Raw genomic sequence first — 11,080 nt, 5'->3', positions numbered from 1 at the left:
ACATGTTAGAAGAGATAGCATGGAGTGGGATCAGTTGAACAGGTAGAGAGGCTGAGCTTGGGGAGGAGTAAGATTCTCTACACATGCTGTGAGACAGAGACACAAGAGGAAAAAGTGACAGAAGGAGCCTGAGTGATAGGAGATGAGGAAGATGGGAGAAGAGGGAGCTGCCAGCAAATGGCATCAAATTTTCTGTAAAAAGTGAGGCAAAGATCTCCGTTGAGAAAATGAGGTGGGGGAAGAGGGAGATATGGCTGCTTTGAGGAGAGAGGAAAAGGTTTGAATGAGCCCCTGTGGAAAGTCAGATACTGAGTTGAAAAGTAAGGTATAGTAGGATTGCCTAGTGGCAGTGAGGGACCAGTTAAGGTTATGTAACATAAGATTGTAGTGGGTCCAGTCAGAACAGTCACATGCTTTTCTCCACCTTTGTCCAGCTGCCCATGTTTAGGCATGAAGGTGATAAATGGTGGGAGTCATCCAAGGGTGAGCCTGGGCTGAGCATAATTGGTGATATGATAAGGGGGTAAGCAATTAAAGAGAGGAGAACAGTGTAGAACCTAATTGGTTCACCAAGAAGTCAAGTTGAGGATAAGGGGAAAGAGTGGCTAGTGGAGGTGAGATGGTCTGTGAGAGAAACGAGGGGTCAAGGAATTGGAAAGGGTAGCCAGGGAGGCCGTGTAAACAGAGCAAAACCAAATTTCAGTAAGAAGTAGTAGGCACGGGCTCAGACACTCAGCACCACACCCAGAAACACCTGGCCTTGTAACCTTGAGCAAGTTACTTAACCCCGATTACTTAAAAAAAAAAAAAAAGTAGTAGGCAGAAGGAGTGGGAGAGGAATAGATCTGAAATGAAGAGAAGTGTGTTGCCTATGAAGGAGGCATGCCAGAAGGCTCAGCAGAAAAGCCAGGTGGAGACATGATGAAACTTTGTGGTGGGAGAGTTGAGAGGATGGGAATGAGGAATCTGGTGGTAGAGGGTGTGGCATGGAGTGTGTATGAGTCCCTGGGATGTGAAGGGCATCATCAGATGAATGATGAATGATCATCATTCAGTGCAGGGCACCCCAAATTACAAGTATAACAGAAAACAGGGGCTTGCGGTCAAAAGGAGGGTCATTGTTCTGTGGATTCGGGGTTCTCTACATCACTTTTGGGAGACAGGGATGGCAGCAAGAGGTAGATGTTTTGTGTTGGTACAGGTGGAAACGATTAATTTGGGGGCAGATAGAAGATGCCTGTCCTCTCCTTAGGCAGCTTTTCTTCAGGAAATACACTGTACCAAACAGAGATGGAAGGCTCAGGGCTCTTACTGTCCACCATGGTCTAAGGTCTTCTCACCTGAGGAGGCTGGCTGTGAGGCAACAGCAGAAAGCAATAGGCTCCCTGCACAGATGGGAGATGTTCAGCCTGATGCCCAGCAATCTTTCTTCAGGAGACACGCTGTACCCTAGATGTGGAAGAGCAACCTCTGATCTTGCTATTCACTGTGTGAGCAGACAACATGGCCAGGGAATGGCATCAACTCTATCAACCTTGAATGCCTTCCCAACCCAAGCTCCCAGTCTCCATATAGAACACATTTGGTCAGCTGGGCAGGATATGTGAGAATTTCGGTCTTCAGATGTCTCCCAAGTCTACTGGGGCCCCAATTCCATTTGGATGGTACTTTTAAGCCCTTAGGTGACCAGGAAGCTGCCTTCCAAGGAGGCAGACACCAATCTTGTTTCTGAGATCATTTTGTCACCTTTAGGAAAAACTAAGCCCTGTTGAAGGGGGTGTGGAGAACCTGGTAGATATTGGTCCCATCACAACTGACTACAAAAAATAAGTTTAACCAGTGGCAGATGGAGGAGGTAAAGTTAAACAGAAGTTAATCTGAAAACAATCTGGGGGCATTAGTGGAATGTGATTTAAGAAAAACGTTGGTAAGTCTGCAAGTATTTAGAGGAGGACAATCAAGATGGTGAAAGGCCTTGAGTCTGTACAGCAACAACGTTAAATGCAGACTGGGCTGAGCCCAACACGCTGCCACTAATGAAGGCATGACCTACAGTGCGCACTGACATAGGATGCCGGAGCTTCCTGGCTCAATCAGTTAGACCTGGATACTTGTGCAGTTGCCTCCTAGTCCTGCTCCCACTTGCCCAACCAGCTCACACCACTCCCAGGCATTTGGCTCCTCGTGCTCTCTCTGTACAGCCTGATGCTGTGAGGAAGGCACAGGGAGTCATGGGATCCATGATCAAATCCTGGCTTTGCCACTTACCCACTGTGTGACCACATGTAGGTGTTTGCAGCCTATCCAAACTCCTTGTCACTTGAAAACCCCTCTTTACCATTACTGGCTGAGTTCAGACAATCCTGGGATTGTATTTGGAAGGAACCTCCATCCTCAGCAGCCATCAACCCATACTAGACAAGAATTCCTAGTGTAACATACCTAACAAGTGTTCATCCTGACTCTGCTTGAAAACCTCCAATGAGTGGGAATTCACTGCCATGCAAAGCTGCCTGTTGCCCTTTGGGGCACCTGTCATGGTTAGCAAGTTTTTCCTGACGTCAAATCTCAATTCATCTTTTTGCAGCCATTTGCTCCTGATTCTGCCCTCTGGGGCCAAAATAAGCAAATCTGTTCTGTCCTCCTTATGACAGCCCTTCAAACAAAAAGCTATCATACCTTTGCCTGACTTTTCTTTTATCCAGGTGAAACATTCCCAATTCTTCCAACTGAGCTTCTGATAATATGGAATCAAGGCCTTTCACCATCTTGATTGTCCTCCTCTAAATACTTTCAGACTTATCAATGTTTTTCTTAAATCACATTCCACTAATGCCCCCAGATTGTTTTCAGACTAACTTCTGTTTAACTTTACCTCCTCCATCTGCCACTGGTTAAGCTTATTTTTTGTAGTCAGTTGTGATGGGACCAATATCTACCAGTGGCTCCTGGATCAAATATAAAATTTTCTGTTTGGAATTCAAAGTAACACCTTACTCCTAGACAAATACCCTTCAGTCTGGTAACACTGGCCTCCTGGCTGTTCCACAAACAAGACACTCTGTATCTTGGTTCCTTACTCCTCAACTCTGACAACTGACTTCCCTGGCTTTAAGTCCCTGCTAAAATCTCCTCTTTTACTGGAAGCCTTCTCCAAATCCTCTTAATTCTAGGGCCTTCTCTTTGTATTTATTTTGTCTTTATCCTGTTTATAGCTTGTTTTACATATATTTGTTTGCTTGTTGCCTCCCCCATTAGACTGGAAGCTTCTTGAGGGCAGGGACTGACTTTTGCCTCTTTTTGTATCCCCAGTGCTTAGTACAGTGTGCCTGGCATACAGTAGGCGTTTGATAAATACTTATTTTTTTTATTATTATTTTTGAGCAATCGGGGTTAAGTAACTTGCTCAAGGTTACACGGCCAGTTATTTCTGGGTGTGGTGCTGAGTGTCTGAGCCCTGGAGATCGAATCCCAACACTGGAGCCGGTGCTCTTACTCGCTGAGCCACTTGGCCGCCCCTAAGCAATTGGGGGTTAAGTAACTTGCTCAAGGTTACACGGCCAGGTGTTTCTGGGTGGGTGCTAAGTGTCTGAGCCCGGGATTCGATCTCCAGGTCTTCTCAACACTGGAGCCGGTGCTCTTACTTGCTGTGCTACCTGGACGCCCCGATAAATACTTATTGATTAGTTGATACAAAGTAACCCAAATGTTTTAATAAGATAACGTTCACTTGGTTGCGTGGGTCATTCATAGTTATTTTGCTATATTCTGCACGCTTCATTTTTATATTAAATTTTTGTGTGTGCCTGTGATGAATGGGGATTCTCCAAAGTGCAAAGCTCCCCAGAGGCTGGGGCCGAGACAAGGCGTGCCTTGTGTGAGAACAGCACTGCCGGGAGCACGCCTTGTCAAACATTGTATCTCTCTCAAGTGTAAGAGCACTCTGTACACACCAAGCAACTGTTTGGTCAATACTTGTCCAACTGAGTTCCCTTTGTTTTCTCTGTGACATGTGTGGGTACAGATTGTGTGTGTCATGAATGTGTGCCTCTTGGCAGGAGTTAGAACTCTGGCCATGAGCATGGTGCATCTCAGTGTAACTGTGCTAGTGGGTATGTTCCCTGCTTAGTCCTAGGGGTGACCTCACAGGCGTCCTTTCGTCAGTGAAACTTCCTTTTTAAACTTGTGGCTCCAGGCAGGTGCGGCAGAGGAATGCTCCTGCATCATTTCCGTGGGTTGTAGCGCCACCTTGTGGTGATGGAGCAGAAGGTCAGAGATTTGTATGAAGTAACTGGCTGTAGCTATTCAGGTTGGGCTGGATCAATGATATAGATGGGAACTTAGAGGGCTGAGCATCTACCAACACACACATACGTGTGTGTGTGTGTGTGCATGCTTGCAGTGAATGAGTAATAAATGTCCTTAAGAGGCAGGAGATTGCTGAAAGAGGCAGCAAATGCATAATATACAATTCCATTGAAAAATATTTATTTAGCATCCACCAGATGGCAGCTAGGTGACACTATCTAGTGGATAGAGTGCCAGGCCTGGAGTCAGGAAAACTCATCTTCCTGAGAACAAATATGGCCTCAGACACCTACTTAGTTGTGTGACCCTGGGCAAGTCATTTTGCCCTGTTTACCTCAGTTTCCTCACCTGTAAAATGAGCTAGAAAAGGAAATAGCAAACTGCTTGAATATCATTGCAAAGAGAACCCCAAATGGAGTTATGAAGAGTTAAACACAACTGAAACAACTAAATAATGGATCTACCATGCTAATCATTTGGGATACTCAAGAACTCAAAATAACATACCCTCTCCTGCCCAGAGACTTACCTACTCCTCTTACCCAGACACTTAACCGGTTATATGCCACCATATCAGCCAGATAGACTTGAAGATCATGCTGTAAATATATGTTACATAACTTATCCAAGTTTAATATGTCTCTCATCCTATTTTTGTGGATAAGATGGAAGTATATTGAGTAGTATGATATGGTATAGTATGGCTTGATATGGAATGGTACAGTTTAGTATAGTGCAGTACAGTATAATATAGTAAAGTATAGGATAGAGATAGAACAGGACAGAATAGGATAGGATAAGACAGAACTATTTCACTAATGATAAATGCTCGATGGATATGTATAGACAGTTTTCAGGGGGAAAAAATCAGAGCCATCAACAGCCATATGAAAAGAAAACTAAATCACTATTGATTTCAGAAGTGCAAATCAGAACCACTCTGTGTTACCACCTCACACCTATCAGATTGGCTAATATGACAGAAAAGGAAGATGACAAGTACTGGATAGCATATGGGAAAATGGGCACTAATGCACTATTGGTGGAGTTGTGAGATGGTCCAACCATTGTGGAGAACAGTTTGGAACTACGCCCAAAGAGCTATAAAACTATATATACCCTTTGACCCTGCAAGACCACTACTAGGTCTGCATCCCAAAGAGATGAAAGAAAAGGAAAATATTTCTATGTATAGTAGCTTTTTTTATAGTGGCGAAGAACAGGAAATGGAGGGGATGCCCATCAGTAGGGAAATGACTAAAAAAGTTGAGTTCATGTTGACTATAATAGAATAATATTACACTATAAGAAATGATGAGGAAATGGTGGGCAGGAAGCTAGGCGGCACAGATGATAGAGCACCAGTCAGGAGGACCTGAGTTCAAATCTAACCTCAGATGCTTGACACTTACTAGCTCTGTGACCCTGGGCAAGTCACTTGTTCTTGACTGCCTCACCCTCCCTCCCCCCCAAAAAAAAAAATGATGAGGGGATTTGTTTCAGAAAAACCTTGGAAAACTTATGGGATCTGCTGCAAAGTGAAGCGACCAGAACCAGAAAAACATTGTACACAATAATGGCAATATTGTATGATAATCAATCATGAATGACTCAGCTATTCCAATAAAGATGATGATCTAAGACAATCCCAAAGAACTCATGATAAAAAATGGTATCCATTTCCAGAGAGAAAACAGAGATTGGAGAGATGTGCAAAGTCTCCAACCTCACTCCACTGGAGGCGTCTGGGTCTGGTGGCAAGGCACAGATCAGGACAACTGGAGATGGCCCCTTGGTTAACCTAAGTTGAAGTCTTTCCCAGGTGCCAGTTTGACTGAGGCAATGCCCATTCAGTGATAAAGGCTAAGTAAGGAAGTAAGCCAAGAACGGCCTTTTTTACTTACCAAAAAAAAAAAAATCTGTCGGGGAAAGGAAAACCCTCAGGGTTTCTGGCCAAAACAGAAACAATTGCTATTTAAATTCACGCTGAATATTCAGGGCCCAAATAATGACCAAGTGTTGCTTGAGCTGGGACCTATTGTTGGCCAATCAATGAGAGCCAGAGTGATTTGGGTTTAAGTCAGGGTCCTTAAGAAAGAAATCTAACAAATCTTGTAAGGTTTCAGTAATAAAAATTTATATTCCTTTTGTCAGAGCACCTGCAGGTAGGAGGAAAGAAGGAGGCAAGAAGTCGGGGAAGGAAGGAGGGAGGGAGGGAGGGAGCTGTGTTATCCAATTGGAACTACTCAGTTCAGTCCCCTGTGGGGGAGTTACTACTACTCAGAGATTGCCCTTCCTTAGTGAAGAGGACTGTGATATCAGGAAGGCGATGCCGTGACTTCCAAGTAATTGGATTAAAATGAGGGAGGGCTGTGCAAAGTCACCAGCCTCACACTTTCCTCTGGAGCAATCAGGTCCATTGGCAAGATATAGATCAGGACAATTGGAGATAGTGCAGGATGATATACAGGACAGGAGCTGAGACTTGCGGAGGACGTCTGGCCCTTGATCATAGATAGCTCAGCCAGGAATTGGCTCCCTTTTCTGAGAATCTTTTCTCAGTTCTCATTCTTCATTACCTCTCTGCAGCCTTTGACATGGTCAATCACCATTTTCTCCTTGATATTCTCTTTTTTTTTTTCTTTATAAGCAATCGGGGTTAAGTAACTTGCTCAAGGTTACACGGCCAGTTATTTCTGGATGTGGTGCCGAGTGTCTGAGCCCAGGATTCGATCTCCAGGTCGTCCCAACACTGGAGCCGGTACTCTTACTCGCTGAGCCACCTGGCCGCCCCTTGATATTCTCTTCTTTTTAGGTTTCCAGACAAAAGTCCTTCTACCTGTCTCCTGACTCTCAGAGGAGGGTGAGGTGGAACAGCCCTGGACTTCTCTGAGTAAATAGACTTAAGGGATTCTCCCAATGAGTGGGACAGGTGGGGAGGAGAGGGCAGGAACTCTGAACCATTCTTCTGGAGATGCCCAGAGTAGGGAGATGTCAGTGCTAAGAAATGGGTGAGGGAGGGCTTGGGGAGGAAGAATCGGCAAGGTGTGGGAGGGGAAGGAAGAGTCAGGAAGGGAGAAGGCACAGAACAGGAAAGGTGCAGAGAGGAACCAGTGGGGAGAGGTACCTTACAACAAAGGTATAAGTTGCCTTCTGATACTGAGGCATCATGGTGTCCACACAGTCTTTGAGTTTTATCGCAGTGTCTATTGTTTTAGAACATGAGGTAAAATTCTTCACTGCATTTATGTAGTCGTCTTTATTCCCGGTTAAAAACAATTCCATAACCTTTAATAATTCGGGGCAGAGGCTTGGAATCTGGAACAGAGATGATAAGGTCTTCATTCTCAGCCATGAGAGAAGCACAGGACAGTGCATAAAGGTTATAGATAGGGGGTAGGGGGGAAGCTCGGAGTGAGGGAGGTCACAGTCAGGAGAAGGGAGTGGTTGGTTAGACATGAGAGATTCTGGAATACCTGACAGAGGAGAGTGCAGCTGTGCTCCTTATACAGCGCTCTCCCTGAGTCTGGCCATCCGTCCAGACTGTTGGGAAGCATGAAGCTGCATGCCACTCACCACACCCTGTTACTGGGTTTTTTTCATAAGTTGGAATCTATTATTTAACTGAAGAACAGGTTATGAGGGTAATGGGGGGCCTAGGGGAGGGGGGCAGGGGAGGAGACAGGGAGATGAGAGCCTCTCATCTGTGTCTGCTCTAGATGGGGTTGATCCTGATTTCTGAGCTTTGGTCCAGGGCACACAAGGAAACACACGCTAAGATGAGGTTCCAGGGGTACAGATCGAGGAAAACACTGGGGGTGGCCAGAGTTACACATCCAGCCAGAGGTGGGGGCTGAGATTCTACTTGGATCAGCAGCACCGCTTGCTTTTAGGAACTAAAGCCTAGTGATAGGCTCCATCCTGCACATTTCAGCTCTTATAAAGCATTCTTGTAGTTAAAAGTCTTGGTGCTAAAGAATTCTTTCATTGCCTCTCTAACTTCTTGTACATTGCTTCTAGTTTCTTTGAATATGCATCCAGCTAGTAAACTGCCTACTCAGGAGCTTCTACTGGCTCCTCAGTTAAAGTGATCTGATCAGATAAGGCTGAAGCGCTAAATGTTTATGGTTTAAGTCCTTTAAGTTTCTACTTATGTTTCCTGCGATATCTTTCATTTCTAGATACTTCTACCTAGTCAGTTTGTTCATATTTTCCAGAAGTTTATGATCTTCACTGGTGGCTGTCAGCTCGTCTGTCAGGTACGTGGCCATTTTGGAGAACATGTCCTGGGACAGCCTCGAGATATCCACCTCAGCCATCTCCACCATGGATGGCATTTTCTAGGCCGAGGAAGGAAGGAAGGAGAAAAGATGGAAGGAAGGATGGGGATGGGGGAGAGGAAGGAGAAGTGAGAGGGATGGGGGCAGGGGAGGAGAGGGAGAGGAAAGGGGATGGGGAAGGGGAGATGAGGAGTTGGTAAGGGAGATAAGGGGAGGGGCCCCTGTTACTGTTTCGCCCCCTGGGTCTGGACTAGACACATATCTCAACTTGAATACCTTGTGTTATATTCCTTCCTCTGCACTTCCTACCTCAAAGTAGTCATTCTTGGGAGCTAATTCTGCATCCCAAGGAAGAAAGCAGTAAAAATTCATAGCTCACACTTGCCAATTTTACAAAGTCCTTGCTATCCAATATAATTTGATTTTCACAACAGCCTAATGAGGGCAGCAGAACAGGGATTTCAAGGTCCAGGACCTGTGGGGTTTTTTTCAGGAAATGGAACCCCTAGTATATACTTTCACCAATTCAGATTAACAAGTCAGTTTGTAGTTCAAGAAAATTCCCTGCTGCTGCCTCGCTGCTACTGCCACAACCACCACCGCTGCCTCCGCCACTGCCACAACCACCATTGCGGCCTCCACCACTGCCGACATGTTCCAGGGGAGGGAGAACAAGGGCAGGGCGGCAAGCCATGCCCCCAGGGTAATGAAACCCCCTGGAGGAGACTCAAGCAATCTCTTTGGAACTCCAAAAGAAGTTATTCCTTCAAGTAGACCAAATAGTATGGCATCTAAAATCTTTGGAGCTTCCAAGGAAACTCAGAATACACCCAAAAGGTCAAATCTTCCAGGAGGCAAAGGAAGGGGTGTCTTTGAAGAGCCTTCTCCTGTGCAGACTCCATATCATTTGAGTCCCCCTAGTGGGAAGACCAGTGACATCTTTGGGTCTCCAGTCACCATTGCTGTGCCCTTAGCACACCCAAACAAGCCCAAGGATCATATTGTTTTATGTGAAGGTGAGGACACAAAATTTCGACTCAAAGCTACAGAGAATGCACAATCTTCAAGAGAAGGGAATGATGAGAAATGTGACAAAGGAAAGGAGGAACGAGCCAAGAAAGCTGAGTCTAAACTCAAGACTGACAACAATAAGCCCAGGTTGGACCCCAGGCCTCACTCACACAACAAAGTCCTCAGCCCACCAGGTGGCAAATCCAGCATCTCTTTCTACTAAAGGAAAATAATACCAGCATCTTCAGACTAGAAACTCTTCTGTTAGGGTGACAAGGTTTATAGTTTCTAATTAGTACAAGTTGGGGTGGGGTGGGGAGGGGAGGGGTGGATGATTTATGTGAAGATTTTCATGTAGCTTGCTGCTCAAACTTGTGTTCTAGAAACAGCTAGGGCAACACAGGGCCAGGGGACACAGCCTTTTTATGGGAGCATTAAGGAATTCCCCAGGTTTGCATCCAAGAATTAGTTCCAAATATGAGTCTTTGATGGAGCAAAAGAAAATGGGGAAAGAGTAGAATCTTCATGGGTACTAGGAACATCTGTATTTTGGTGGGCAATGTACATCTAGGGATGGTCCTGCAGCAGTAGCCACTGACAGTGTCACTAGAGGACTAAACCCATGTGAATGATTGTGTTGGACAGCTGCCCCAGGAATGCTCCCCCTCCTCTGTCTGGTAAAGGGGCACAACTTGTGTTTTAGAAGGGTAATAGATCATTTAGCTCACAGAACCATTAAATTATATAGAGTGATGATACAGGACCTTTACCTTTTCTGGGGACACCACTAATATTTAAGAAAACAGGTGTCAAATCTGTTTGTGTCTGGCGGCCAGGTGGCGCAGTAAGAGCATTGGCCCCGGGGTGGGGAGACCTAGGATCGGTTCCAGCCTCAGATACTTGGCACCCACACAAAAATAATGGGCCATGTAACCTTGAGCAAGTTACTTAACCCCAATTGCTTTAAAAAAAAAATCTGTTCGTGTCCTTTTAAAGTTTGCCTCCATGATGCATTGGTTCTGCAGACATCCTATGAGGCTTATTGACCTCTTTCCCACAAAAGCCAGGGAAAGACTCAATAAGCTGCAACTTGAAAGGGGTATTGGACTTGATTTGACCTCTTGCAAGTGCTTATCAGTCAAGCCAATTTTCCTTTTTTCTTGTTTGTAGACCTATTCCTAATGGCAAATTTTTACACCCAGATCTTCCAGGGGCCTCTGTACCTTCTGTCATCTAGAAGCCCTTGGCCTGATCATAGATCAAAGGGCCTGCCTTAGTAAGAGAGTAAGTTGGTTCTCTTATTAACTGCTGTTTAAAGTGAATAATTTCTCCCTGCCATTCTCTTTTTTGTTTGTTTTTTGCTTTTTGTAGGGCAACTGGGGTTAAGTGACTTGCCCAAAGTCACATGGCTAATAAGTGTGTCAAGTGTCTGAGGCCATATTTGAACTCAGGTCCTCCTGACTCCAGGGTCAGTGCTTTAT

At 45.2% G+C, this 11,080-nt stretch overlaps 1 pseudogene; it reads left to right on the top strand.

Annotated features, from left to right (window-relative positions):
• Window positions 1-9,240: 9,240 nt before the first annotated feature.
• Window positions 9,241-9,933, top strand: LOC138157293 (jupiter microtubule associated homolog 2 pseudogene; annotated as a pseudogene).
• The last annotated feature ends 1,147 nt before the right edge of the window (window positions 9,934-11,080 follow it).

This window comes from Petaurus breviceps, unplaced genomic scaffold (assembly GCF_028583685.1).
Source record: "Petaurus breviceps papuanus isolate PSGF00001 unplaced genomic scaffold, PetGlider_PUasm1.0 171, whole genome shotgun sequence".
Classification (NCBI taxonomy): Eukaryota; Metazoa; Chordata; class Mammalia; order Diprotodontia; family Petauridae; genus Petaurus; species Petaurus breviceps.
This window is presented reverse-complemented; position numbering and strand designations above follow the sequence as displayed.